Source organism: Empidonax traillii, unplaced genomic scaffold (assembly GCF_003031625.1).
Source record: "Empidonax traillii isolate 1590-97213 ecotype Southwest subspecies unplaced genomic scaffold, ASM303162v1 scaffold14:size4059594, whole genome shotgun sequence".
NCBI lineage: Eukaryota > Metazoa > Chordata > Aves > Passeriformes > Tyrannidae > Empidonax > Empidonax traillii.
In genome coordinates, this window is record NW_020955207.1 from 1,934,680 (window position 1) to 1,961,972 (window position 27,293).

The following is a 27,293-nucleotide window of genomic DNA, read 5'->3' on the forward strand; positions in this document are numbered from 1 at the left end:
ACTGACTAATTGTTTCTGTCACACCTGCACAAGCCTTTCTATTTCTCTGAAACACATTAGCATTCATGAGAAGTTACTGAACCATGATGAATCACAAACACATTTTAAGTAATTCTTCTGTGATTCTCCTTGGACCAAGTGCACCTCTTATTTTTTTAGTCAGAGAAATGAAACCAGCTTTGTGTATTCAAACTTAACTTTTAATGGGGACTTTGTATTCCTGCTTGTCACTTTTTTACCTCTTAGCTTCATTATATGATTAGATTAAAAAGCTCTGGTCTGTGCTGTTTTTATTAGTGCAGTAATATGGCTAGATCTCCTAATGTGACACATTAGTTGTGAAGCTTTGGATGCCAGTTCTGCCACCTCCCCGGGTGTTCATCCAGTTAACAGCCAGTTTCCACACAGGGCTGTGTCCATGTTAGTATTGCTCATTGAGTCAGATGATGGTTACTAGCACTGCATGGGAACTCCACGAGGCTTTTCCATATGTGAGTGCCTGTGCTATTCCAGGATCTTGCTGTGATATCACCAGTACATGCCTGCCAAGTGCTTAGTTTGATTTACTGTTCCCATTTGCTATGTAGACTTAGGCAATCATGAAAGGAATGATTAAATTGGAGTGGGAATGACTATGCAAATAACTGATGGAAACGTACAGCACAGCAACAGCTCTAAATTTTTTTAACTTCAGTTATTTATTTGAAAAATTCAGTAATGGTAAGGTTGATCAAAAATTCTGTGTTGTGCTGGGGCTGGAAGGCGATCTTGTGCAATGAAGTGGAAGTATTAACTGAAATCACATATAAAAGAGAACCTTGTGTGTAATTGATGTTTCCAGCATTCTAAGCTAAAGCTTCAGGATGGATTTCTGCTGGCAAGGTGTTGTATTATGTGTGGAGAGCAAGAAGATCTGCTACTTCAAAAAGTTCCTACCACCCTCTGAATTTTTAGCTTGGTACCCTTAGAAACAGCAACAGTTTCTGTTGCTTCTATGGGATCTCTGTCTCTTCTCATTTTTCCTCTACAGTAACTTTTACACTGTCAGCTAATTCAAACCAAGTCAGCAGACTAATAGAGTTCCCAAAGATACAAAGTTCAGACAGGTTTTTATGAAAGAAGGAAACTGGATGGAACAAAAAGTGGAAGGAAAAGATTCTGGTGTGAACGTTGGTGAACAGCTAGAAACCTGCACCATGAATTCAGATGGATTTGCCTTAACCCTGCTGCTCACATGGAAATTCTTTGCTCTCTTTGGTTAGACAAATGTATGGGAAAATGAATCTTTCACTTCTTTGAGGAGAAATGAAAAGAACGGCCTGATAGCCAAAACTTGTACTAAAACCAGATTGTCATCTCATAACTGACCTGACTTCTAACCTGAAACGTGGGGTGTGATTTTACTGTACGCAGTCTTGGTGTCAGTGTACCTGTAGAATCTTCTAGATAATTGGGATTTGTGCTGCTCTAGCAATTTCATCAAAGAGTTTAAATAAAAATAGTGGAAAGCACTTGCTCTAAACATTGAAGTCCTGTGCTGATCATACAATAAAAGATCAGAATTGGGAGTTAGTATTGCTAATGAAGGAAACTTAAGAAAAACATTAAAAAATACTGTATGTCCATATGGAACAGTGCTGTGCAGATGGTACAAATACAGATGAGCAGTTATAAAACCTTGCTGTAACAGAGGGCTCAACTAAAAAGAAAGTTCTCACTGCACAGTAAGGAAGGATTACAAATTAATTTTATGTGTTTGATAGGGAGTTGTTTGGAGCTTAAAAACATCCTAAAGCACAAACCTGTGTTGGTAAGTTTTACTGCAACTGTAAAGTCCACAGCTTGTTCTTTCATCTCTTTACTTTAAATTCTACAGGGGTGCAGAAGGGAAGAACATGATGGGTAATGAAAACAGGATGTTAGTTGTTTCCAAATGCTAGCTTGCTCATTAAGTGGAATTTATCTCCAGCTGGAGGAGACAGGTCAATTAAGGTGGCCATTGAATAAGGAGGCACCAGGTCTGGTGAGGTCTTCTTAGAACTGGTCTGACAGTAGCTTCTATTATGGCTTTCCTCAGACCTTGGTTGCTTAGTCCTTCCTTTTGACCTGCAGCTAGCCAAGGGCCTTACCAGGCTGACTCCCTCGAATCTATTTGTCTTCCTATTCTAACACTTAGATTAAGTACCTTTTTGGGGGGATTCTGTTATATTCTAAGACCTTGTGGCATCAAACTTGTGAACTGATTTAAGGTACATCTGACAGTGGAATCATAGCTGTCACTGCTGGCTGTGTTTTTGTCCACTCCGGTCCTGGCTACCTTTTTTTGCTCCAGTCTCTGAGGTTTTGGTCTTTTCTGCCCTAAGGGTTTAAATTCTCACGTGTCTATTTAATTTACAAATCCTAAAGTTAGATTATTTTCAAAGTCCTTTTTGAGGAGGAATGTGTGGGAGTGTGTGTTTTAACCATAAAAAATGTTAGTCCTTTGGGAACCACATCATTTTACAGTTTGTGTTCCTACCTTCTGATATTTTTAACTAGGCCATCGTTCCTTTCTTTCCTTCCCCCCTCCCACCTCAGGGAACACTGTTTGAGGTGAACTTTATTCCTTTAGGATTTTGAATCCCAGTTAGAGGGGGATTATTCATCTTTTACAGACATTAATTCTGAGTTGCCACTTCTGTAGCAGTCCTGAATAGTATATGCCTCTTCTGGGTTTGTGGGTTAATGTTAATTTAATGCAATTATTTTCAGCTGCTGTCTACTCCCTTTAAATCCTATACTCTGCTGTGCTAAGCTAATGAAACACAGCTATTGTGGCATACTTGGCTGCTCTGCCTGCTAAAGGCTCTCGTAATGTAGAATACACCAACTGAAAGAGGTTTTCCTGTCTGTAGCACATGAAAGTTTGTAAAGGGCTGCAAGATTTTTTTTTCCCTTCTAAATACATTTGTTTTGCTTAGCCTTTTGCCACTTCCTTCCATTTGGAATTTTCTTATTTCTTATATGTCTTGGTTTTAAGTTAAAAAAAATAAAATCTTAAAGTCAGTTGGTGATGGTACGGAAAGAAGGAGATTAAAAGCCTCTGGTCTGCTGGTTCACCTTTCACTCCAATGAAGATGGAGCCTGACTGTCTCTTACATGTTTTAAGAACCATATGCTCAGGATAGTGGAAGTTGTGTTGGTTTTTTTACATATTGCACTTGGATGATGTGTTTCAGGATATTTGTGGTGGTCAAACTCTTGGCAACTTATTGCAACAAAAACCACTGTGCTCTCGGGGCTGGACTGCTTTCCAGATAAGCTAAAAATGCCCACCTACTTGAAGAGGATACAGGATTCAACTTGAAGTCAGCAAAATGACTTCACTGCTGTATCATGTAGGAGGAGAGGATTCACTGCAAGGGAGGCAACATATGTTTAAACTTAAATATCATATAATTAGCCAAACTGGCAAAGGAAACTGTGAACAATATAAGGAATACGTATTAAGTCCATTTTATGATGTTTAAAGAGTTCCCCAGTGCGAGAACCCTCACTCCAATATTAACCTTTTAAAAACATTCTTATTCTACTAATGTATTTATCTGACTTTGTCAGCAGTAGTTGCAGCTTCGTTTGCTCAGCTTCTTCTTCAGGTATGTTGATACACCTGTTGTGGTGGGGAATAAGCTCAGTCAGGGAACCCATCCAGGTTAAAAATAAATTGTTTGTTTTTCTTCAGCTTATTTTTTTGCTCACTGGAGGCTTGGATCAGTTCCCCACATCACACCACAAATGGTTTGCCTAATGGGACTGAGGGGCTCTACTAGAGGGAGGGGATAAAGCAGGAGAGAAGGGAAAAGAAAGGACATGAATGGAAAACTTGGACCCTGGGAGAAAAAATGTCTCTGTAAATAGACCTTTAGGGAAGATCGTAGGCATCAGTAAGGATATAGCAAGCTTGTGAATGAGAGCAACATGCCAGTCTTCCAGCTGTACATATTTTTAAATAATATTAACAGGTTTAACTGTGTGGGTATTCTTCATTATTAAAGTGAAAAGATGGTTTTATTCTTGGCATGGCAGATCCTAGTAAAATCAGCACCTTTTTTTTTTTACCCTAAGGTATTATTCAAGCATATAGGCTGTTTTTCACCAAAATTAGCAAGAGGCAGTCATTGCCTTGAAGATACTGGCATATTTGGATAAGAGACTAGGAGAGGAACAGTTGCACCAAGAAGCAGTTTGGCCAAGTTTATTAAGTGGGTCAGAGCTGAGTCAGTCACTGAGGCAGGTCTCCCATGTCTGTTAAACTTCCTATTCCTAGCCCTGTCACCCTGCCAATCTCTTCAGCTTTCTGCAGTAATCCCCTTCATCCCCTAGAGCTGAACCTAAAGCTGCTGACATGGGAGAGAGGAGGGAAGAAACAAGGGGGTTTTTTTATAAACTTTTCTCTGTATAGGGTATAGTGTCTCAAAATCCACTTGTTCTGGATGTGACAGCCCTTTGTCGTATATGTTTGTCCTGGCCGATGGTGCCAGTGCTTTGAGCACGCACGTGCAAGGTCTTGGGACAAAAATCCTTCACCAGCACGATCAGTTACATGTATTGACTGAGAACACCTCTGTTTCCTGACTTAAACACCTTGCTATACTAGTGTTTGAAGCAGGCTAGCTTGCACTAAGGGCCTTCTGTCCTTAGTGAAAACTGTACCACAGGAGTGCGTTACCGATCTTTTGTTCTGTAGCCAGATTTAGGAGGAAACAGTGATTTGTACATCCTACAGTAAGTGTTGCTACCATAATAATTTTTTATGCTTGTTTGCATCTTTTTTAATGCAAAAAAAGCCAATTAATTATCTGAAACTTTTCCAACTTTCTTTGGAACCTCCTTGTCTGTGTGTGAGGTGCTGTGAGGAGACAGTTCTGACTGTCATTGACTAGCTTCATGTTGGACCTTCATGCTTCATTGTAAGAGGGCTTCTTCTCTGTCTAGAAGAGTTTGACACAGCAACTGTTATGTGCTGAAGAGCTGGAAAAAGCTTTGCTAAAGTCTGGAAAACAATTTACATTTGAAGGCCTATGTGTAGCAATGGCCTGTTTGGTGGTCATGTACCACCTTATTCTTTAGAGTAATGACATTGCTTATGAATCACACTTTCATATGGGTCTAATTTGTTTATTAACTGCACTCTGTTGTCATCTCTCAGAAAAAAACATATTATTTCTGAGGTTACTCAGAAAGCTGGCACAGTGAAGTGTTTTATGGAAAAACAAAAGAAAAAAACCCACCCTGTACAGTTGCCAAGAGTGTATCTGCTGTCCTTTTCACTTGGAGTACCACCAAACTGGAGAAAAGCTAGTCTCCTATCAAGTAAAGAAAACAAACAAACAGTGTCTTATTCTCTCTTATGTTTGTAAGTGATGAGAAAGGGAGAAAGAAATTTGAATGCTGGTATAGGTTGAGGATTTCAGAGACAGGGGAAAAAGATACTTAATAAAACACAACCCCATTTGTATGAAGTCCATCTGTGACAGCACTGTTTTTACACTGCCAAAGGAAGTCTTGACTAGTTCTCTCACAAACTTTGTGACATGTTGGACCATGAGTAATGAATGAACTCCCAAGGCTGAGAGGTTGGCCATAAAAGTTACTTATACTTTTTTTTCCTAACTGCATAACTATTTGTATCACTAAACAGCTGACACTGAATTCCTTCATCACCTGCCTTCATCAGATGGGTCTCCTGAATAGCCATGTTTGTTGTTCTAACAGTTTTATAAAGCAGCGTTTCTCTAATCTGTCTTTCTACCCTTATATCACCTTCAGCTGCAATTTCTTACAGCAGCTCTGCCTTAAGTTATATTTTAAGTATCAGGTTCCTGCAGTTTTTTATCATCATCTTAAGCTCTTTTCAGGTTACTTAAGGCATCCTTCATGCTTCTCCTCACTGTACTGATAGTGATTCCAAACCTGTCATTTTTTGTTTAATCTTCACTTTGGCTTTTTCTGTGCTAATTCTGTGTCTGAAATGTCTTACCAATATTCCTCTCCACCACACTTGCCCACATGTCAGCAAATCTGTAGCAAGAACTCCAGCTCAGAGGTGCTGACAGGAAGCAATCAAATTCCAAACATAATCAAAATAATCCTCATTCATCGCTGGCTTCTTGCTGCATCTTGTCTATTCCCTTTTGTCATTTAGATTGTCAGCTTCTTAAAGCAGAAGACAATTTTCTTTGTAACCTGAATAACACTGAGCACTTTGCAGGTACTTAATAAATAACAAATCAAATAATTTATATCCATATAATAGCCTGTTTTTACACAAATCACATAGACTTGTGTTTTGTATTGCCTGTCCCTATTTTTTATCCACTTTGCAAAGCATCATTTACACAGTGCAGTCTAGCATTGGAAAAATGCTTTGAATCAGACTTAAAGAACTATCCTAAAGATAGTTCTGTGGGGGTTTTTTGGTCATGCTGGGGTTTTTGGTCATGCTAGGGGTTTTTTGGGTTGTTTTGATCGGAGTTTTATGTGTTTTTTTCATTTATTTGGAGTATTTTGGTGGGTTTTGTTGTGGGTATTTGGTGTTTTTTGTTTTTTAGGTTTGTTTGTTGGGGTTTTTTCTTGATTATGCCATTGAGGTTAAAGATATGTTATTGTTACAGTGGTGCTTGGATAGCACCTTATATGACATAAAACCTTTAAACTATGAAGGCATCTGGTCAGTGTGGATAAACTTTGCCCCTTCAGAATAGTTGTTGTTGGGGAACTGAATGATCTTCCTACCCTTATCTTCTGTATAGCTCTGAATCCAGTCATTTCTAGGCATTTCTGCTGCTTTCTAATTTATTTGCTCTTGCTGTCTGCTTTTTCTTCTGCTGGAGCCTGTGTCAAAAGCCCCCTCCTCTGGGGAGGAACGTCAGTCCACGCTGAACTGGGAACTTATTAGGACACTACAACTACATCCAAGCTGTGTGGCAGGTGAATATCATGGTCACATCTTAGTTGGCCTACTGACTCCATCTGTCCTCCAATGTGAATTTTCTTCTAGTGGTGTAGCCTCAGAAGGTGATGGCCTTATCTCAGACTGAAGGTGAAATCACAGTGTCACTTGAGCTTAGATAGACTATATTTAGGCAAAGAACTAGACAAAAGTTTTAAGAGGCACCTGTGCCTTGTCAGGCCACCTGTGCTAATGGCTATTTCATCCCATGTGAATTTTCTGTAGTTCCTTACCACATACACCATTTTAACTCTGGAGGACTCTGTTTCAGATGCCATCTCTTTTGGTTGGGGAAGAAGAAGGGCTGTTTTGTTGTTGCAGTGGGGTTGTAGTTCATCTTGTACCTCTTGGTGTGTCACAAGTATTTCCAAATACTTAGTATTTTGTGCAGTGAACAGTCCTAGTTGCATCAACTACTTGTTATTCTGTATACACCCTGTGAGCTGTGCGAGCTACTCATCAGTGTTTCACTACAGTTTTAATAGATGTTCCAGGAATATAATGGAAATAAATAATCTGTTTCTCTGGGTTATTATCTTGTGTATATTGAGTTAAATTACATATGCTTATTCTCATTTCACCCTAGATTTTGTTCACAGGTATGTTTAATAGGAACAGAGTGAATGCATTTCATGTCACATTTCTATTGTTTGCATGTTTGATAGGGAGTTGTATCTCTTTGACCTTTCTAACCCAGAGTAATTGTCATGAGAACAATCAAGGTTCAGCCTCATACATAACAGGAGAAGATGCTGAGTTTCATTTCTTTCTCCTGAAGCTTTATTTTGCTCCTCAATTTGTATCACAGTTCCATTCAAATACTGATTTTTCTTTTGTAATCTCTGTTTTTTGAATGCTTCTGTTTTACATGATATCTTACTATTTTTTTATTGATTTAGTAGCCAATGCTGTCTAGTATTGCTGTCTGAGAGGGGCACTGTGAGAATAAATGCATGAAGAGAGTAGTCAAGCATTTAGTTCTGTAATAATGATCCATTTAAGAATTTAGAAGGAAAAGGATTATTTGCATGTATGCAGTCAAAATATTCAGGAATTCTGTGACTTCATGATTAGTATAAAGTACTTCAGTAATTGAGCTGTAGCAAAAAAAGCAATTACACAGCTATGGAATATTTTACTGGTGTTCAGAATAAATTTACAATTTCAAATACAGTATTTGACTGAATATCATAAATCTATGATTACATATTTGTGTCTTTCAAAGATGTACACTGATGTTTGGGAGATCTAGCATGAAATAGCAAGTAAATAACAAATTGATGATTTTTTAGAATGCCTTTAAGTTAATAAGAGAGATTTATTTAAATTAGAGGATACTTCATAGAATACTGCTCTCTGTTCTAGATTACAAATCTCTGCTATTTAAATATTTTTCTGTGGGGGTTGGTGATAGGAGTAGGAGTAGATGCATTTCTAGTTTCATCTGTATCCTTGAATCAACTATGAAAAAGGGTGGGTTCTTAATTTAACTAACTTAAGCTAAAATCTTAATGGAAACATGGTTTTTATAGTCTTCTGGACAAGCTTCCACAACTTATTTTAATAAGGGTTTACTTTCATTAGTTGACCATATTGGGAATGTAGATTTTTCAGAGCAAGACCAAGACTTCAAATACCAATCTGCTGTCCATGATTTCCTGCCACTTCAAATAGCTGAGCCTCCTTGCCATCCCTTCCACCTTTGGCCACTGACCCATTTTCCCCCTTGGATAAGGCAGGGCAGCTTTCTATTTCCCTTTTTATGTGACCAGCAATGAAGCCTGGTAGAACTTCCTTGCTTGCTTTCTCATCTGTGACTGCTGGTGCTGGCTCCTTCTTAGGTCCACCTCACTGTAATAAGGTAGTGGCTGGGTAAGGTGGGGTGATTGCCAGGGGGCTGCATGCAAGACCTGACTTTTGCTGTGGAGTAGTGGCTGTTGTGGGAAGATGAGTTGAGAAAGAAGTATACCTCCAGATGTGATTATGCACTGCCAGCTGTTAAGAACTGCAAGACAGAGTCCTCCTGCATTTTACAAATAAGGTTGTAAGCTCACGTTTGCCCCTCATACAGAGAACATTGGGTCCTCTTTGTGAAGAGTTATAAATGTATATACCTCTACGTATACATGAGGAAGCTTTGCCCACGGAAACACATAAGAGTCAACCTACTTCTTATGCTCTCAAAAAACCTTCACGAAGACATCACTGAATCACAAAAAGTTTGTGAGGGAGGCACGTTCTATTTGTCTGAAATTGAAACATCTACATGAAATTAAATATAACAAGCTGTATCAACTCATCTGTAGTCAATGATTGATCATGACACTGGTAGATAAAAGATCAGATGTCAATGTGAAATTTTCCTTTTGGATTTAAGGGACAATAAAACAGAGTGATCTGGTTGAGACTATATTTGAAACTGGTTTTTGCTACAAGCTCAAAAAATAAAGATTTAGTTTCTAGTAGATGGGAAACATTGAATCTGAAATTCAGGACATCTGAATTCTGTTACTTAAGGGCATGTAGGTGGGATATTGGTGTGTTATAGGGGAATTTATAGGTCACCAGTAACTCGTCAGTAATCTCTGTCTTTTATGCTAAGATAGTTTATCTTCTTTAAGAAAGCTGCCTGTGCGTTTAGCATATGCTGAGGGTTTGTCTACATAGGAGCACTTGAAGAATTAATCCAGATTAAGATATGCTTTGGAAGTGGATTAAATTATATAGTACTCTTATACAAGGACATCTAAGCAGAATTTAAGTGGCTTTAGTTTTAGTTTCTTTACTTCCTCAGTTAAGTACATTTAATCAAATTAAAGGCATTTAAATTTTACTCAAATGCCTGTAGAAGTTTAATGTAATCTTATTAACTTGCTTTTAGTAAACTTTATCTGCATTTACATTCATTTTTTTCTTGTAGGCAAGTTGGAGAAATGTTCAAACAAGCAGTAGTTGAGATTAGCCAGTTCAGTGTAAATTCAATGTTTTTATTTCTTGCGCACTAACATTTTCAGGTTGACCAACTCTGTTTCTCCACTTTCTGATATTACTCCTTCTTTTGGTTATCACATCCCTCATTTTCAAGTTGTCAATAATGATTTTGGTACCCCAAAGTGACTAAGAGCCTTCTGTATGAGAGATGCTAAGTAATGGCTGTGGTGGTATTTGATTAATATCCAGATGGAAATGTGACGTTTTTCTTTGGCCTTGTTTGTTACTGTAAAGGTTAAGATGGAATTGGGAAAAATTAATGATTTACAGGAATTTTAGTCATGAGTGTAGTTATTTTTCTGTGAAATTATGACAGACGCAAACAAACTGTGGTTTTCATGTTACACAGAATTCAGGCATCTACATCTGCTTTTGGTGCCCCTGGCCTGTGCGAGATAAAATGTCGTTCTATCTTTTGTAGAGTTTAAGATGAGGGATGTATACACACATTAATCAACAGATGGTAAATAGGGGGTAGGGTTTGTCCTTTACAGAAGTGGAGACAAAATGTGAGAGTAACTTTGCTCTGACTGACCAGTGCCTTCCCCCCCCCCCCCCATTGTTCAAGGCCTGATATAAATCCAGTGGCACGGGGTACTTGAGAATAGTAAATATTGTTATGCACAAATAAGAAGGAATTGCTTGAAAGTTTAGTGACAAATTACTCATGTTGGCATTGCAGCGTGAGGGCTGTATAATGCTGCTATATGAGGGGACAGACAGTGATTGTAAGTGCTCCTTCTGAATATGCAGAATGGTGATCTCTGGTATGCATTTTTCCTGTACACAGCAGCATCTAGCAGTGGGCAGTTGTAACCTCTGATGTGAATTGCCAAATGATGCCTTTGCACTCAAATCCATAAGAAACCAACCTTTTCCTCTCCCACCCACAGCCCCATTGAGAAGTGAAATGTACTGAGATGCAAAAAGTATGTCAAATATGCATTTAAATGCCTTGCTTCTCTGAAGTTTCATTTGATATGTGCTACATGTGACTTTGAAGCATAATAGCACATTGTCCTAAACTGATGGAGTTAGTCAGTGTTTGATCTCTTCAACTGAACAAATGTATTGTCTTAATGCTTTTTAATGACCTTTTAAGTAGGAGAATTGATTTCATGTATTTTTAAGAAGAAACCAGGATATAGCTGTGGCTTCTTTTTCCTTTTGGGTTTATAACAGTATGTCAACAGCAAAATAATCACAGAATATTCTGAATTGGAAGGGATCCACAGGGATCATCGAGTCTGAAAGTTATCAACAGCTTTGGAAATGAGATCCTTAAAATACATATATTCTAATGATAGTATTGGAGGAGCTGGAACTCTGTTGACCTGCTGATATTCACAAAACATCCAGATGATGTACCTGAAAGGAAGAAAATCACATTCCTGTGAATATAGCACAGGTGAGGGAGAAGGAAAGAATCTTAAGAGCATAGTTAGCAAGTACTGATTTGTGCTAATAACCTTTCTTGTCATCTTCTGGCAGCACTTTTGAGATACCAGGTTTTAAGTCATATGGCATCAGGTGTGGGTACAGGTAAGGCAAATGGTAAGTAGTTTGAATATAAGTAGATCAAACATGCTCTGTACTTAGCCAGCATTTTTTAAATTCTGCTAAAATTAGCTCTGTGCAGATCTGTAGCTGATGTGAACTGGAGGTTCGATCTATTGGATAGCTCTGAAATAAGAATCTTGCCCTAAGAGTGTTTTTAAAATTAACCCTGCTTTTGCTTCCTGCTTTTTCACCCACGTTTTTGAAATAATGCTACATTTTGAAATAACAAATTGGCTATTATCCCTTGTGTATGATTCCTGGCTCCACACAGTTAGGTAAGAGCATGAGCAAAATGTAAATTCTTTGGTAAGTTGGTAGAAGATACTATTTCATCTCAATTGCTATTTAATTTCTGCAAAAGAACCTCCCACGCTGAATGTTCTTTTGAGTTATTTGGGGTTGATTTTTCATGAATAAAATTCTTAGTCATCTTCAGAACCTATGCAATATCTTAAAGAAATAAAGACTTTGCACTTTTCGGTAGTTCATTGGTTTCCTTTTGTATCTTTTGATTCCTGTACTTCTTACTCATATGTAAGAAGCTGCTGTTATGACTGTAGCACTAGATTTGAATTTGGGAGTTAAGTGGTGAAATCCTCCCCTCATGGAAACCAACAGCAAAGAAATTTAATTTTCTCCTTTAAGTCGTGACAGTGACTTTCTGTGTGACCTTGGTATGAAGGTCTTTCTAGGAGAACTTGTGCAAGTAATCTGCACCCAGTTCTACAGGGCAGGAATGTATTGTGGGCTACCACATGCAAAGTTGCATACGATTAAATGATGGCAGTTCGTTTGTTCCTCCTCCTATGTGGCAGGACTCTTGAGAATGTGGGAGGTCCTTCATGTTTCGTCAAAATGTAGATAGTCTATCAAACCAAGATGCATCTTTACCTCAGATAGAGTCTGTGCCTTGAACCTCTGCTCCCCAGCTGCACAGCTTACATCAGTTTATATCATGAACAATCTTGGATGAGTCATTTTGTGGAGGGGAGTAGAGTACTAGGATGCTGTGCAAATTGTCCCTTGCTACAGTGAACAGAAGCCCATGGATGAGTCACAATACTTGTCTGAACCTGGGTAATGATATGTATTTCCATATCCGATAGAATAGGCCAATAATACATAAACTGGAAAGTTTCAGGACATCCTTATGAAGGATTTGGGGGTCACCAAAAGTTATCCATGAAACCAACTCCTGATTGAAGTCCTCCACGGCGACCAGCACTTGTGAACATGAGGCTGTTCCTATCTGTGTATACAGGGCCTCCTCTGCTCAGTCTTTGGGTCAGGCAGCCTGTAGGAGACCCCCACTCTAATGTCACCTGTACCTGCCCTCCATTTAATCCTGACTGATAAGCTCTCAGTTGGTTCCTCATCTATACCCTGGCAGACCTGCATGCGCTCCAGCTGATCATTGACATAGAGGGAAACATCATTTCCGAGTCTTCCCTGCCTGCTCTTCGTAAAGAGCCTCTAGCCTTCCATGCTGATACTCTAGCCCTAGGAGTCATCCCGCACATCTTCATGATGCCAGTAAGATCATAGCCCTGCAGACGTGTGCATGTCTCCTACTCCTCTTGTTTGTTTTGTGTGTGTGTGTTTGTGTGTGTGCATAGAGACATTTCAATTGGGCCCCAAAAGCAGCCAGCTTACTGGCTGTAGTGGCTGCAATCCCGTTGTGCTGCTCTTCAGGTGCTGTCCTTCTGACCTTCAATCCCTCTCCAGGCTCTCAACATCTCTTGCTGGCCCTGTTATCAAACTGGTTATGGTTTGGGTGGATTGAGATTCCCCTCCCCCAGCAGCTTTAGTTTAAAGCCCTCTTCACCAGCTTGGCAAGCCTGTGAGGCTAAATGACTGCATTAAAAAAAAAAAAAAAAAAGGCATCTCAGTTGCAAAAAATTGTTTTCTGTCATGAAGAGCAAGCAGCAGAATTGAAAGTTAAATTCAAGTTGGAGAGCACTTGCTTTGTACTTGTTTAGTTCTGTATCAGTCTGACAGAAAACAATAGTTGGTATCTGCAGATTGAAGAGCATGATGATAAGGCAAAAGAAGGAAAAGGCTGTTATCTCTGGGAAGGAGTGAGTGAGTCAAGTAACATATGGTCTGTAAAACCTGGAGACATGTTTTATAATGTGGAATAGAACTACTCTCTCTCAATCTCACCTTTTGTTATGTATTACAGCTGTGATCTGAGATTTATTTCTGAAAGGCTGGTGATGAGTTCTTTTTGTGGGTGGTTTTTTTTGTGTGTTTTTTTTTTTTTTTAACTCTCCAATGATAAATGGTTGTTTCCCTTAAGTTTTATTTGTTTTAATTGGTTACCCATGTGAGTTTGCTCTGGTGCCTAGCAGTGTGCATTTAGCAATAATTAATTTAAAATTGCCATGTAAAACTAGTTAATAAGACACTATCCATTTTTTTAAACAACAAGTTTAAATATTCACCTTAATAGTGACCAGAGTGAATACTAGCTGAGAAAGGTAGCTCTTGATTTATGTTTAGATACTGGGGGAAGTAAACTTCAGGGTTAAATGCCTTTGGAATACACCTGTTACAAAAGATAACAGTTGATTTGAAAAGGACCTTTAGGAAAACTTAAAAGAATAATTTTGAAGGTTGCTGCAGATATATTTATTATTTGGTGAAGCCTGAAAAAAATTCATGGAGGTCCAGTTAACTGGGAGGGCATGCCTTAATATTTGTAATGCTATGTGCCTATTATGAAGGGATGTGTGCCGTATCTGGGCTCTTTCCTATTGCATGATTTGTATTCTGAGGTGACTCTTAAATCACTGAGCTTCGTGAGGGGTTGAGCTCTGCGACATGCATGGGATGTTTAATTACTTTGTGAAATGCAGTTTTATTTTGAAAATAGTATGTTTCTTCTTAGACCCTTGCCTGATCTGCTAGTATTATTGCTAAGGGGAATATCGAAGTGGTTTTGCCCTATGCTTCCATATGGAACATAAGGGAACTAATATGAATTATATTTGCTTCCTAGAGGAGAGAATGGACCTGAGTAAGCTTAGTGAATAAAAGTTCAAATAAAATCACAGTGACTTAAATGTGAATGTCCTTTTTGATTAAAAACTTATTTCAGTCTAAAATAATCTCTACTTTGAAGTGAGGTTTCTTTTTATGATGTAACAGGGAAGTGTTATTCCATCTGATGAATGTTATTTTACTGTTAGACTTTTGTTTGCAAATGAAAGGAAAAAACCCTTTTTTTTTATATATGAAAAGCCAATTACTGTGTTATTGGGAAAAGGCTTTAATGACCCTAACTTACCTAATGAGAACATTATCAAAAGAACCCCCTATTCACAGATTTATAGGGTGGTATTTCTTAGTCTGAATTGTCATTGAAACTGCCATTTAATCTTAAATTCTTTATAGTGCAGTAGTCGTTGGGTGGAGATTTTGGTTTGTTTTTTGTTTTGTTTGTTTGTTTGTTTTTCTTTCAGGTCAATATGAAAACATTTCAGTTAGTTTTACTTTTGTTTTGACCACGGGATACTTTTTTTTTTTCCAAGTCCCTTTAAAAAGTTTAGCTAATGATGTAGTTTGGGTGCTAATGTGAAGTCACTGGTTCAGATTTATCGGTAACCTTTAAAAGTAAGCATATGAATAAAAAAAAATTTCTCTCAAAAGTCCCAGTTCTTAAATGCTGAAGTTACAGGGGTTTTCTTTAAATTATAGAGAGGTTGGGTAGGGCTGGGACTGAATTTGTTTTATTTTCAGATTGTGGTATGTTACAGTTTTATTTTAATGGCAGAGTCTGGAAGAGACCAATTAATTGCAGTTGTGGTGTTTAGGCATGCCAGAGTTTGAAGAATTACGGAGTTTGTGTTGTGCTGAATTGGAGTGATGAAGTACAGATAACAGGCCACAGCTGTGGCCACAAATTAGGCCTCTCAATTTGATGCTGAAAGTATTGCATTAGAGTTGCTCTTCTAGGATTACCATGTGGAAAGTCTGATGAATAAAACCAGATCTGAAATAGGGAAGCTAGAAATGCATACTGCTGCTGAAAAAAACCAACAAAACACCAACCTCTTGGGGCTTTATTCACGTGAAAGGAGGGTGACCACTTTACTAAAGCCAGAGCAGTGCTCAGGAGCTCGCTGATCTTCAAGAACGTCCACTGTTTTTTGATTCTTAGCAGTTCTTTTAAAAACTAGGGTTCTCAGTGATTCCTTCCTCTTACAGCCAGCATCCATTAGGGGACAATGAGAGTTATGGTCCCTCACATGGTCTCACAGCACCTATCTTCACATGGACTCCATCAAGAGTCAGGAGCATGTGGTTTGCCAAGAGGCGTTTCTGGAAGGTGCATAAGCTTTGATCCAAGCAAAGTACTGTGCAAAGGCCTTGCTATACAGGAAGAATCCAGTTAGGAGGTAGAGCACCAGCTTCTGAATGCTTGTGGGCATGGGAAACTTCAACATATGGGTATTGCCCTTGTGTTCTGTATAGCTACCCTATTGTTATGGGAATATTAATGCCCCAGGTGTTTCCAGGCACAGGATAGGAGTAATCTAGTAATAGATCAAATCTAAATCACAACGATAATTCTGAGCAGTGATAGTTTTATTAGCAGAAATGTTCAAAACAACCTCAAATGTACAAGTCTGTCCTGTTCTCAGGTTGATTAGCAGATGTGCCCATGGTCAGTTCACAGATGGTCCAAGAGCAAAAGTATGAACTGCGGTGGACTGGCTGAAGCTCTCACAGCTGTTTCATGGTTGTGACTCCTATAAAGTTGTCTAGGGCATTAAATTCTTATAAAACCATGGGATAGCTCTGGCCCAGAAAGAGCTGCTTGCAAACTTAGCTTATCCCACAAAAGCCTGCACAGGGCTGGAACCAAGAAGAATCCAGGTAATAAAAGACTGTGCAAAGTTTCCCCCTCCTCTTCCTCAAATGTTGCTATTCAGTGAGTGTAGCTCTATCCTGACCTTCAACATCCCGTTCATTGTTTTTGTGATAGGAGTTTCCTGAATGCTCCATGGAAAATGTGACACACTTTGTAATGTAGCACAAATATATTCTGGAATGGGACTCAACCAAAAGGATAAACTCTGCATTGTGACTTTAATCCAGATTTGCATTCCAGTGAAGAACTCAGGTGGGGAAAATGTCTGGAACATAAAATATTGAGGTGTAAAGCCACACAGTTGCCTTGGATTTGAGGATTTATTTATGCATAACTCACAATCGATAAGTCTCTGGCATTTTCAAAGGATTCTTCCTTTTTTCTTGCTGATACTTTAATATTTTTCTGATGCATGTGGCATTTTAGTGGATTGACAGATGACCAACTGATGTCTTATATACAGTACATTTGGGATGTAGTATTTTACTGTTTCCCTCAGCCTACTCTTGTGACTTTCAATCTGGAATTCCCATCTAGTCATTCAAATCTATAAATGCACCTTTTTAAGAGAGGAAATAAGATAGATGGCAATTCTAACATTTGATGTATAAGGCTTTTGTGATGAATTGTTTTCTTCTAACTCCTCTGTTCATATGTACTTTCAAAATTTTGAAAAGCAAAAACATTAATAAATCAAAGTGGGCAAAGATCAGGCATGTGGTTTTGTTTTAATAAGGGATAAAGCTGAAACCTCACTGAGTGTACATTGTTCAACACTTGTTCTCTGAGGCATATGAATCAGTCCCTTCATTAGTGATCTGTAAGCATTTCCTTTTGTGGTTACAGAGTATTTTCATTAGAAAAACCAATGCAAGATAATACTCGGTGCATTATTTTTGGTGCTTATGTTCATGTGAAAAGTTAATGTTTAAAAAAAAGAAAAAAAAAGAAAAAGCAAGACTTTTATGGCCATGTGAAGTTTTGACTTCACAGAGCAAGTTTTCTTGCTTGATTTATATCTGTAAGCAGGAAGGGGATTTTGAAAGAAGGCCTAGTAAGCCTGCAAGCTTGAAAAAGAGGTATAATTTTTGTGGTTATGTCTTTTGTGTGTCTGGGACAAGTTTTCCCAAAGGCTGCAGGGAAAAATGTGCTTTGGGGACTATTTGCCCTGATTGTGTTTAGGAGGACAGCAAGAAATGTGTCGCTCCTAGCTTTTAATCACTGCTGATATTTGGGACAGTGTCCTGTGAAGAGGGTAAGGTCAGAATCTGGTGCAAGAGGGGGAGTCATAAATAAAAGAATTAAAAACTTTGAGACCCATCCTATCATTCCCCTTGCTGTCATACCTACGCATCCGCTTGCCCTTTGGCGTCTTTTTATCGTCATTGTTGAAAGAGGCTGCTAAATGAAGAAACTAGCTTTCCTTTTGAACTTTTAACCTTCATGAAAGCTATAGTAATCGGATTCTACAGAGCATAGGTTGTTTCGATCTGACATTAAAAAAAAAAAAACAAAAAACCAAACAACCAAAAAACAGGAAGAATGAAATATCATTGCACATTTCTGAAATTCCCAAATTGGCAGTGAAGGCCTTGCATCCCTGTGCTTTAAAAACCTCAAAAGTGCAGAGAGAGATTGGTGAGGGTTGAAATGTCTCTTGCATCTCAGCTGGGAAGTACTTTGGCTGAGATGAAAGTTCAGCAGTTGGTACAAAATCTCTGCCTAGGGAAAAAATGGTTGGTGTGTGTGTGAATGTAATCTCTTTGAGGGATTGGAAGAAGGCTTGAAGATTGGGTCATGTACAGGGAAATAAAATACTGTCAGAAAAGAAAAGGAGATTAAAAAAAAAAACAAAGGTGAGAGAGATGGATTGTCCTGCCTAGGCTAAAGGTGAGTTTTAGGCTTAGATTTCTTCTATGAATGCATGTCCTGTTTAAAAATAAATAAAGAAATGTTTCCCCACTTCATCCCTATTAAAATAGAACACGGTAAAACTCTTGGCAGTTGCTATTCTTTCTAAAGTTGACCATGTGAAAATTTTATGTACTAAAACAAGGAAAGCACATTAAGGTCTAATCCTTGCTTACTCTAGTGGGTCTTAAAGCTGTCATCACTTTAAAGTCATACACAAGCAAAAAATAGTGTCTTAAATAAAAATACTTTTTATCTTCACTGACTTTTAATGCACATATTATAAGTCAGTAGTTAAAAAATCTAAAAGCAGATCCAGGTCAGATCATACTTTAGATGACATTTAATCTGAAAGTGCTTGAAAACAACTTTCATGTGTATCGTTGGTAGCTTTGTCATCTATATAGAAATGTAATATATTCTGGAAAACTTGAGAACAAAAATGTAGAGGGCCACAGTCTGCCAGCACCAACCTGTGGCCCCTTCCTTCTCACAGCCAAGTAGCTGTGCTGCATCACATGTGGCTGCTCAAAAGGAAAACGTGCTCAACAAGGCTTTTTACTTCTCAGCTGCTGGAGGAAACTGCCAGCCTTTGGCATTGTTAAGTTTCTCGTAACAGAAAGCAGCAATACATATTGTAGGTAACTTGTCTGCTGGCATGCAAAGCTACCTTGCTGCTTCCTTCTTTATAAGATATGATTCTTCTTTCTTAAATGAGGTTGGTTAATGAACCAGGAGAAATAGTAATGGATTTAAGAAGGAAACTCTTAAAATGCGACACCTTCTCAATTTATTGAGAATAGTTCAGTTTGATCTTGTTAGAGATGAAACTGTTCCTAAGAAAATTGGAATCCTTCGTAGCTGTGGAGTCTTTCATCTTGCTGTTGCATTATGCATCTTCAAAGCAAGAGGCAAGCATTTTCTGTCATGTGCCTGTCTCTTTTAACATGTGTACTTCCACTTCAGCAATTAAAGGACTAAAAGCAAAGGCAGGAGAGAAGGAAGCCAGCAACCTTGCATTAATTTCCCTGTGTAAAACTACAGAGATTATTTTGGGCCGGAAAGAGGTAACTGTGACAGGAGAGGGGGCTCTTCCTGTCATGTGTGTGCTGAAATTAGGGCAGCTGCCAGGAATGGCTGAACCAATGAGCAGACAACAGATTATTTCTAAGTTGAGAACAGCTTAAGCTTTCACGACTCTAGAACCAAAGCACACAGTTTTTTGCAAAGTCACCCGTATCAAACAATGAAAGCCTGAAAAAGGGAGAACATGGTAAAGAGATGAGCAGTAGTTGCTTGCTGGGCTGCTTCAGAATATTTGCAGTTTGATTGTCTCCACGGACATTTGTGCATGCCTTGGGGATGCTTAACATAAGGAAAAACAGCTTTATATGTAATGAAAAATGGCAAAGAGACTTCAGACTGGGCCCCTACAGCATGTTCTGTGTGCTCTTTCAGTCTTGGCTTAAATGAGTATAATGGTGATGCTTTTACTTTGCCTGGGAAATTAATTTCCCTTGCTGATTTGTTTTAAAGTATGTAGTCCACCTAGAAGTGTATTTATAATTTTGTGTCTGTAATGAATCTTTTAATTTGGCAGACTAAGAGAATTATTATATTTTTTGGACAATAAATATATCCAAAAAAAGGCTTGCCCCTTTCTGTCCCATCCCAGAGTGCATATCTGAGATCCTTGTGAGAAGCCCTGTCTGATGGATAGCTGCTCTGAAATGCTCAAAAAGAGCATAGACTTTTTCCAGAAGACTCTGAAGCTGCATCTTCCATTTCTACCTCTCTGTTTTTTAATGGGAGGTGTTGTATTGAAACTAAGGATGGTACCAAGAGATGGGTGAAACAGACTCTGCTTTCAGGGCCTTGAGGGCTGGGAAGAGTAAAATGCAGGAAGATCTGGGTGAGTAATCTGTCCAAGGACAGGAATAAATAACGCAGCTTCCCATTCCAAATAATCTGTGAACCTGATTTATATACAACCCCCTGAAGCCTCTAAATGCCTCTCAACTTCTGTGAAGAAGTGTGGTGCTCTGTTTTATAGTTGGTTGTTAGAGGCACAGAGGACCAAAGGGCAAGTACGTGGCCACACACAAAGCTTTTGAATGAAAGAAAATTAAACATGAGTGTTCTTGGTTCCAAGTTTAACATCTTTGTCTTTGAAGCAGATTCTCTGTTCATTTTTTGAAGCAAACTCACTGCTCATTTAAACAGTGTGATTACTACGTGTGGTAGAGAGTTCTCTTTAATCAGTGCTGTGGGGATCAGTCTTGGCAGATATAAGGTCTATTTGCAGCTGGATTTTTTTCAGTTTATTTTTCTGTGGTCTGTGTCTTATACTAGCTGCTAATGATTACATTTCTTAATGACACCAAGGTCAAATAAGAATCTCGGGCTTTTGTGTCCTGAGGTTTGTTTTGCAAATGCTAGAATGCATTTTTCTGTCTTGTTTAAATTGGGAGCATTAGATTTTTTCCTGGGCACTGATGTAGCATGTTTACCTATTGGCAGTGCTGCTTAAGAATTTACTTCAAGTGAGTAAATGTAATATTTTGGGGGGCTTTATCCCAGTCCTAGTCAAAATTGTTGGCATAGTGGGTGAGACCAACAAGGTAAGATATTCAGGTGAAATACATCTAATTCTTTACACACCAAGAAGAGAGCTTGAGAGGTGGTGTGACTTTTGAGAATCTACTCCAGAGTTTGGAGAATGGCACAGGTGGAAAGAAAACTTAAAAAAAAAACCCACTTCAAAAGCATCTTTTCCTTCATTCCTCATGTACACTGTTCTCTTAAGCTTTGCATGCCTAGATCAAGAAGAAGCATTTGGGAACTGCATATTGTGGAGAACATATTTTTGTTAGTCCTACATATATCTTCCAAGCAAAGTAGAAGGAAGTTGCATCCAGCTCTGACAGAACAGCTAAATCCCCTGTTAGGAATAAGGGACTGTAACTGAAGTGGGACTCAAGTCTTGGTCTTCAGAGATGTGGAGTCCACTTACTTGTTACAGGGCAGGTTGTCTGGCAGCTTTGGAAATGGGATGTCTCTTTCCTGATCATGCTCCTTACTCCAGATTAAAATCTTCTGATGGGCTGTGTCTGTGGTTCTGTGAATGCAGCTTGAGGACTGCATCAATGAGAAAAAATGAAGTACTCTTTTGGTAGCGATGTGCACTGGGGCTTTTTAGAAATGCTTTTACTTACAGTGTACAACCTGTGAATATTGCTTAATGTAGTGTAAAATGGGAGTGGGTAAGCTCTGTGTTTGCTGTTGTCACCATGCTGCCAAACCTGTAAAGCTGTTTCAGTAGAGTAGAAGTGTTAAACTGAAGGGCAGAAAGAGAACTCGATTGTGTTTTAAAACCATTAATACCTAAATCGCACTTGCTGATTGAACGTTAGAGACCTAATGATGTTGCATTACTATTGAAAGCAGATGAAAAGTGCCACAGAGTTATGTGTTTGGCTTTGTTTTACTGTTGCCATTTTCACACAAAGGACTTTTCAGCCAGGTGTTAGCCCTCTAGGAAGTTCAAAATGGTCAACTTCAGTTGACAGCTTTATTTGGGAACACTTCTGACATGTCAAACTGAACTAGACAGTTAACTGAACAGTGATTTGCCCCCCCTCACCCCCAAGAGCAATGGGAAAATTTATTTTGAGAACACTGAAGTCTGAAAGGAAGAAGGATAAACAGTGGTTTCTCTCACAGGGGACTTGGCGAAGTGGTGTTACTTTGTATTTCTGAAGACACGAGCTCTGGCAATCATCAGAGCATTGGAAATGTACTTGGATTTTTTCCAAATGCTTTAATCTTTTAATGTCTGTTACAATTATAAAGGAGTTCATTGAGTTAATGAGACATACCATAATGAACTTAGTAATTGCATACTTTTACATCATTCTTCCCTATGGAACTGAAAACTGAATCTCATTTGTGTGCCAGGAACTTTGCACAGGTGAAGTAAATTTTTTTTTTTTTTTTTTTTTTTTTTTTTTTTTTTTTTTTTTTTTTTTTTTTTTTTTTTTGTTGTTGTCTTTGGACATGTTTACACAATGGTTTAAGATGAGCAGGTTATATTCCTGTTTTCATCTTTGGCCTTACACGTTCCTTGTAGTGGTCCTGATGCTTGGGTGAGTGAGTGGTGAATGCATTCAAGGGGCTAATCTGTCTGAAAATGTGTCTTTGTTTTTGTTTTGTGGGTTAGTTTTTGGACACTCCATCTCTGAACTAGCTGGCTGGACAAGTGCCAGTGCTGCACTGGGGAGAGGGAGGCAAAGCCGTGACATTGGGAAGCAGACACGAGATCTGCTGTGGAACTGGACTTTGCCGTTCAGAAAGTTTTTTGGAGCAGAAAGATTTTATTTTTCCAGATAATGTAAGGATGGTGGCCCAGGATGATGTATATGTATTACAATATTTTTAACGTAAAACAGTTACGAGGATCCTTTTTTTTTTTTGCTATATAAGTTAGAGGTGTGCATGTTATTATGCAGCAAAGGCATAGTGTCCTTTTGCCTGTTGCTGCCAGCTTCTCCCTGTTCTGTAGTTAGCATTTGTAAGTTCTTAGCGGGTAAAATACTTGGCAATAACTCCTGTGTGGCATCAAAGGATAAAATATTTGAGGCACTCTATTTGTTTTTAGGATAATAGAGGAAAGCATCATACAGCAAGTGCTGGTTCATTTTAAATGGGTGTTTTGATAGAAGTTGATTGAGTTGCAGCAGCAGTCGGTGACAATTGATGTTCTGGCTCCTGGGAAGAAAACTGCCACGAGTCATCTTGCAGAATAATGTGGCTGGCACAGTTCAGTCCTCAGTGCTTGTTGCTTGTCTGGATGCATGTATTGTGGGGAGGTTAAGCTCTCAGTTCATTTATTAACCAATTTGGAAACAGTGAGTGTTTTGCTCATTCTTGGCATAACTGTGCATATTCCCAGCAAGGCTGGAGCAGGAGCTTCAACCAGAGCATGGCGATGGGGAAACACAGCTGTGCCATCATCAGCTTTTGACAGTGAGTATTAGCTCCAGTCATCTGAGGAGTCTTAGAGCACCTTTGAAATAATAGTTACTTATGAGATACTTGGAGAAGCAGATCAGGTGTACTACAAAGGTGACTTTTTAATTGATAATGACTTTTTATCTGAGCCATGCGGTAAACATATTTACTAAACTATGTAGCATTTTTCATAAGTTGAGTTTCTTGTTAAAGTGTTTCCACTTTTTTTCTGATAATAAGAACAGTAGACAATCATAACACCTCTCTTTAGCTTTAGCTGCAGCTAACTGCTCTCCTCTCCTCCCCCAACCTTTTTTTTGTTTAATAGCTCAACATAATGGCATAAATTAGATTCAGTGGGGGTTTCAGTTCACATGTGGGTTGTAATTTCTGAGTGAACACATTGCCTGTCCCTGCTGTCCCTGCTGTCCCTGCCTGTCCTGCTAAAAGGGGGAGACAGTAAGCTTTTCAACTGTTGTCCGCTGCTTAAACTGCATGACTCCTTAGAGCTTATGACTCAAACCAATAAAGGATGATGTTTACATCACTCTTTCCTCTTTCCCTGGGCCATGCGGATTTTAATGTTGAACAAAGTGTGCCGTAAAATTATGTGGTGACCACAAATTGTACCCAGTGCTTGAATGTCATGTATTAGACTGTAACACAAAAGCAATTTATAGTAGTTTTCCTGTCAGAAGTAAAGTTTCATATTGATCTTTAAAATTGTAGTTCAAATTATGGAAGACTGAGGTATTTTTTGAATGAGTGCTCTTGCATGCCAGCTGGGAAGAGTTATGGAGATTGTTCCTAAGTTGTAACCAATGACTGGTTTTAATATGTTTAGAGAATCTTATATTGGCATAGAAGGCAACCTGCTACAAAGCAGCTCTTTTTGCTCATTGTGTGCACAGTTAACTCCAGGAAAGGCACAATGTTTGAACACAGATGGGTAGGCTAGGACTTCAAGAGTGCTTTGGGACATTATATCAGTGCTCTCAGAATCACAGAATGGTTGAGGCTGGAAGGGACTACTGGAAGTCATCTTGTCAAACCCACCTGCTGAAGCACGGTCATTTGCTACTCGATGGTTTTGCAACAGACAGATGAGTAAGGGATAGTCTCATGTTCAACTACTCAGATCTCCTGTTACCAAGTGTAACATTTAATGCAGTTTACCACCCTTTATGCAGGACAAATCTTTCCTGGAAATGGGCTGGGTGAGCAGTGTTGGCACTGCTAATACCTTGTAGTCAGGTTTCTTCTGAGAGGTTTCTTGCATCCCTCCAAAATACCATCCATATTCTGGTTACGTGAACCTGAACTCTGCCCTGGTCTTGGGTTCTTCAGTATCTTTTTGCTTTTATTTTACCTTACAGTGATCTTATGGTTAATCTGGCTGTATAATTGAAATGATTGCTCAGGTATGCAAACTACTCTTGATCTAGAATTACAAACAATGGCCCTGAGGTGTGTGTCAGTATTGAAAGGGAAGGTGATACCTCATTAAATGTCCCCAGAACAGTGGTTCCAGGCTTGCAGATACACAGATTGAGCAGTACTCTGCAAAGCAGAGTGGCATCAGTGTTAAGGATGGGCATATACACAATAGTTTTTTGGGGATGTGACTGTGTCTATGTTTGTTTCCTTAGTATCTCTGTATTCCTGTTTCCAAACTGAGTTTAATGATGTACATTAAAATGCTACCTTAGTGCCAGCGATTGATATTGTTTGGAGATACAATTTCTTCAATGCAGAGTAGCTCAAATTATTCTACAAATGTTAGTTATAGACAAGGTCTCCAACATTAATTGTGCCATACTTTCTTTTTTCCTGGCCATTACTGCTTTTCCATTTGCTGTGTTGTTTTGCTGAATTTCCTCCACAGAACCACCACTGGGAAGTCCACAAGTGTTAAGGGCAAATTATTCTTTATGAATATGAGAGTGTAAACTAGCAGAGAGTTAGGAGTCTGCAGGCGTGGATCCAGAGACTGTATAGTGCTGAGAAGTCAGGAAAACGTGGGGTGTTTTGACTGTTAGCTGTTTTGATGCACTGATTGCAGTAAGTATAAGAGAAACAGGGCTGGTAGGAACACCTCTGTAGATGGAGGTGCTTTCTGCTGCAAGATTACTGACAGGTGGTTTCTTTCCTTCTCTTGTTTTTTGTCATCTTTCATAGTATCACAGAATGTTCTGACTTGGAAGGAACCCACAAGGACCATTGAGTCCAACTCCTGACACTGCACAGGCCACTCATGTACCTGAGAGTATTGTCCAAACACTTCTTGAACTCAGACAGGCTTGGTGCTGACCACTTCCCTGGGAAGCCTGTTCCAGGGCTCAGCCACCTTCTGTGAGAAGAACCTTTTCCCAATCTCCAACATAAAACCACCCCTGACTCAGCTTCATGCTGTGCCCTCAGGCCCTGTCACTGGTCCCCAGAGGGAGGAGATCAGTGCCTGTCCTCCCCTTCCCTTTGTGAGGAAGCTGCTGACTATGATGAGGTCTCCCCTCAGCCTCCTCCAGGCTCAACCGGCCAAGTGACCTCAGCTGCTTCTCATACGAATTCCCCTCTAGACCATTAACCACCTTTGTAGCCCTCCTTTGGATGCTTTCTTGGAGCTTTATTATCCTTTTTATATTGTGACACCTAAAACTACTCATCTTTGAAGAGCAGTGTCAGTGCCTGACAAAAGGCTTGTGTCTTCAAAATTTTTGTGCCCTCCTCAGACTCCTGAGTGGTGTCCACCCTTTTCTTTTGCTGTTTCTCTTACTTATAGTGAACATTCGGCTTTGCCTATTTACCATGGAATAGCATTATGACTCTTTCTCACAGGTTTTCGCATGCAGAATGATTACTTTAGAAAATAATTCTGTTTGTTTCAACCTTCCACATCCTGTCTGAGCCATCAGTTCACTTGTTGTTTCCTTTACCATTCACCGCCTCTGTTGCCCTCTCTTCCTCCATTTGACGACTAACTTCCTGGCAGTACCTTTAGCTCCTCTGCAAGTAAGCACTGATAGGTAAAAAATTCTCTTCATTTTTTATACTGCTGCTTCATCTTCCTCCCAGCAGGAAGTTTAGGGCTTTTCCTAAGTTTGAGCTTATCTTCTTGTATCTGTTATCTCCTTTGGGATATAGCCAGTCATCATTGTCCTGATTGGGCCTCTGCTGAAGCAAGGCAGTAAAATGCTGTAATCTTGACTCAAGATTCTTTTTCATGTGTCCTTTCCGGCCCCCTGACTTATCCAAATGCCAGGAAAGTACAAAGTACCATAGCCAGATCATGCTGGCAGTAAAAAAGAGGACTGTGACTTTTTGTTATTTCTTTACAATCCTTAATTGAGTTTTATTCAAAATTCACAGCATTTTTGATGAACTTTCTCTATTTCTTTTCAGCTATTTTCAACTAGCCTATAATAATCTTATTCCATTTGCAGTTACATTGGACTCCTTTGGAGCATGCTTAGCTTAAACATTAAAAAGCACCACCCCTTTCCTTTCCTCCCCCAAACAAAAAAATATTTGTCTCCATCCTCTTGAGCTGTAATATTTTTCTTTGCTTTATTTTGTTGTTTCACAGTGTCAATTTCCTTTTTTCTTTCTTTCTGTCCTCCAGTTTCCTATGCTGAAATCTTTAATTCTTTCCTTACAGCTTTTAAGAACAGCAGCATTACTGGCTGAAATTGAGGCTTTATCTCCTGCCCATTACTTCACTCCTACCTCTTGGGTTTTGTGAGGCTACCCTGAGAGGCAGGAAAAGAAAACTGTTTTCAGCTGGATTTTAAGGGATATTTCTTGATGCTTGCTTCAGTTTAGAAACATTTGGAGTACAGCCCAATGATGAGAAACAACCTCAAATGAAGCGGCAAGCCCTGATAAACTGTGAAAAGTTTAAGTAGATTCTAATGTTGGTATTCAGAGTAGCTGAATTTGATTTTGTTTCTGTACTTG

At 39.0% G+C, this 27,293-nt stretch overlaps 1 protein-coding gene across 2 annotated transcripts in view; it reads left to right on the forward strand.

The window, feature by feature from the left end:
• The window catches only part of ELMO1 (engulfment and cell motility 1), a 311,383-nt gene that overhangs the window by 16,196 nt on the left and 267,894 nt on the right, over window positions 1-27,293 (forward strand). The window lies entirely within an intron of this gene.